Source organism: Scomber scombrus, chromosome 19, assembly GCF_963691925.1.
Source record: "Scomber scombrus chromosome 19, fScoSco1.1, whole genome shotgun sequence".
In the NCBI taxonomy this organism is placed as follows: Eukaryota; Metazoa; Chordata; class Actinopteri; order Scombriformes; family Scombridae; genus Scomber; species Scomber scombrus.
Genome location: NC_084988.1, coordinates 26,677,778 through 26,680,692, shown reverse-complemented (window position 1 = coordinate 26,680,692; position 2,915 = coordinate 26,677,778).

Sequence of the window (2,915 nt, the reverse complement as noted above, 5' to 3'; positions counted from 1 at the left end):
AAATTCCAGCACCAGCTAGTACTTACACCTCACTTATACCGTAATTACTTATACTTACTTGTACTTATACCTCCTATCTAATTAGTTGCTTATGGAACCTAGTAAAAAATGAAGACTAATAGTAAAAAAAAAAAAACAACAACATGTGAACTAATATTTACCCTACATGTTAGTTCCAATGAAGCCAGGGGGCCAGTATTTAATATAATAATAAGATAGACTTGTCTGGTATATAATTCTATTTCTTACACCATACATTTCAAGAATTTAATTTTTCACTTTAAATTAAAAACATACAAAATAAAAAATTAATCTTTGAATCAGTTTGTTGTACAACAAAATGTGAAAGTAGTCAAGGTGGTTGAGGTAGCGCCTCTGCAAGTATTCTAACACGATCTCCATAAGTTGTCATTCTCACTGATAAACAATAAGTAAACATAATATACACATTCACAACAATAATGTGTTCACTCATGACTTATCTGTGAGAATGAGAATTTATGGAGAGCTATTTCATCTATGCCCGATTTGGAATGTTTACTATATGACAGTAATATTTCATATGATATATCCATACCTCCAGTTGAGCATTAGGTTGCCTCTTATAGTAGTAAAAAAAAATGTTGGCTATAAAAGACTAAAAAATAACTCATTAACCAACAATCATCATGTACAGTATGAGCATTAAGAGTGAGTCTGGGTTGATAAAGTAGCTCTGTTTACTTATACACCTCCAACCCCTGGGTTAGGAAGGTTACTTAGGAAATGTAATAGGTTACAGATTACTAGTTACTCTATTTATAATGTAAAAAGTAATGTAACTATTTCAATTACTTAATCAAAGTAATGTAACTTATTACATTTAATGACTTTTGTAATTGTCTAACCAATGTTTTCAGCTGTTAGGGTAAATGTTCCCATTAAGCACCAAAATCTAAGTCCAGCTGTTTTTCATGGATACTGACATGATTTATAAGAGAGATCATTTCTTATAAAGCAACATTTATCTCTCATTTAAAATGTATTCATTAGTTCATGTAGATTTTGGAATATAAAATAAAGATATTTGATGAAAAAAGTCAAAAGTCTGGCATGAGTTTAATTGGCACTGTGACTCCATTTAAGCCCATGTCATGATTTATTTATAAAACATATAAAAATATTGATTTCAAGGAATAAAAAAACAGTAATATATGTATTCAGTAACATGTTAAATATTTTAAAAATTAGGAAAAAAACCCTCCTGAGCAAAATCTTAAAAGTGTGACTTCAGATGTAACCTCATTTGTAATTATCAACATTGTAACAGATTACAGTTACACTTATTTTATAATTAAATTACATAACGCCGTTTCATGGAACTAGTTACTGCTCTAGGTTCCCCCTCATCTTCCTCGTTAGACTCCGGCTTCTCATCATCGTCAGAAGAAGAAAAAGAAGAAGACCAAAACACTCTGATTCACGCAGCCGTTCAAGAAGTAAATACAGGTATTGATCATCTTTATAATGAAATGGCTTCTCATCCTGAAGTTGCCCATTACTTAACTGTCTTCTATGGTTCATTAATGTATAAGAAGCAGCTGCTAACTTGGGCATAGTTAATAATAATCAGATAGGACATTATATCCATGTAACATATTGATTTTTATATTTGAGTATTCACTCTAAAAATCAGTGTAATAGCTCCCTTATTCTCCTCAGGTTATGCTCTGGTTGTATCACATATATTAAGCCTTCTTCTTACTGTACTGGTTCCCTGTGCATCCTCCTTCTAGGCTGGTAATGGCAGATATTGCTACAGCCTCAGAGGAAGATAAGAAAGGAGTCAAATCAAATATAACCAGCCTGGAAGAGGATGCACAGTGAAGCAGCGGGGTGAGTAGAAACCTTTCTTATCTGCTAGTACTATACCTGCAGGGTGCCAACATCAACAGTCCATGCCTGGAAATAGTTGCTGAAAAAGGGGTTGTGTTTTTTTTTGGGGTCCTTTTTTTGTCAAGTGACCACAATGGATGGAATCACCCGCCGCTACAAGGAGGCTCTGACGAGATTCATAAAGTTTGGAGCCGTGAAAAAGACCTAAAGAAAACAGCTGAGGTAGTGATCACATTCTGAGACACGTTCAAGGAGCTGCTACCTGGAGACGAAGATAACAAGATCTACCTGTTCACAGAGCTATAGAGGAGGCCTGGAACAAAGGAGATGGCTGAAAAAGTGGAAAACTCCTTCCAGTAATGTATAAGTACACTTAAAGATGTTTGGAAGCACATTGTTTTTTTCAAAGAGAACAAATAATCCTGTTTTTTCCCTAAAGTACTAAATGTACATGCTGAGAATATGTTGAATCCTCTGTTTGAGGAAGAACAAATAATCCAAGTAGTCAACAGGTTTTTTCCAAAGTACAAATGTATCTTGTAGTTGAGATCAAGGAAAATATTCTTGGAATATGGACAGCCAATGTCAAAACAAACCACATGTGACAGTTTGATGTAATGTTAAAGATAAATAGCTTCTATAAGTCTGATAATTAGACTTTGTTAGTGTCACATTGTCATGACAGACATCTCAAACACTGTCAGCTTTGCATTAATAATGAAAATAGCCATAAATAAAACTTCCCTTATGTTCATGTCAGGTGTCATGTCAGTCTTATGCACACCCCTTCAAGTGTTTATATATATAATATATTATAAACAAGTAAATGTTCTTTATTAGTCATACATACAGTTGAACAATGAAAATCTCTTATTTAACCCTTACATATTGTTCGGGTCAAATTTAACAGCTGTAAAAACACCACAAATGTCTTTTACACTTTCCTAAAGTGGCCCAAAATGTACAAAAATGAAACTATTGACATGTGTTTTAGTGAAATGAATAGTTAATAGTTTTAATAAGATAGTAGTTATGAGGAT